The sequence below is a fragment of the Anneissia japonica genome, unplaced genomic scaffold (assembly GCF_011630105.1).
Source record: "Anneissia japonica isolate Jap-2015-1 unplaced genomic scaffold, ASM1163010v1 scaffold225160_len780_cov99_single, whole genome shotgun sequence".
NCBI classification, from domain to species: domain Eukaryota; kingdom Metazoa; phylum Echinodermata; class Crinoidea; order Comatulida; family Comatulidae; genus Anneissia; species Anneissia japonica.
Genome location: NW_022689862.1, coordinates 1 through 575, shown reverse-complemented (window position 1 = coordinate 575; position 575 = coordinate 1). Strand labels below are relative to the sequence as shown.

Sequence of the window (575 nt, the reverse complement as noted above, 5' to 3'; positions counted from 1 at the left end):
ACATTATGAGTTATTGTATTTACTGTAAGAACAATAGAAACAATAAAATTTCATATTTCAATAAAAATTAGCTTTCAATTAAAACATTATAATACAATTATTTTTTAAATCACATGAAAGTAACTGTGGTATGGAGATATATACACTGGTGTTGATTAAAGATGATAAAAATATATTTGAGAAAAACATGTCCCCATCGGGATTCGAACCCAAGACCTTCCGATTACCAACCGAGCTATGAGGCCTCATAGCTCAGTTGGTAGAGTATCCGAACAGAGCTATGAGGCCTCATAGCTCAGTTGGTAGAGTATCCGAACGGTAATCGGAAGGTCTTGGGTTCGAATCCCGATGGGGACATATGTTTTTCTCAAATATTTATTATGTTTTAAATGAAATTGTAAAATTTTTCTTGAATATTTATTTGATGTGTCAGTGAGAAATTCCAGTCATACAGTATGTTAAGATCATACTAACTCGGTAATCTACGCTTAAAACTGTTGGATGCGAAGTTGTGCTGCAGTGAATACACCGGGTCAGAGTTCAGTGTTGTGTAGGTACTTGTCCTCCTACCTTCC

General features: G+C 35.0%; 1 non-coding gene across 1 annotated transcript; it reads left to right on the top strand.

Moving 5' to 3' along the window:
• Positions 1–284: 284 nt before the first annotated feature.
• On the top strand, positions 285–357 carry Trnat-ggu. Its single transcript has one exon. It is a non-coding gene; the product is annotated as a tRNA-Thr (tRNA).
• The last annotated feature ends 218 nt before the right edge of the window (positions 358–575 follow it).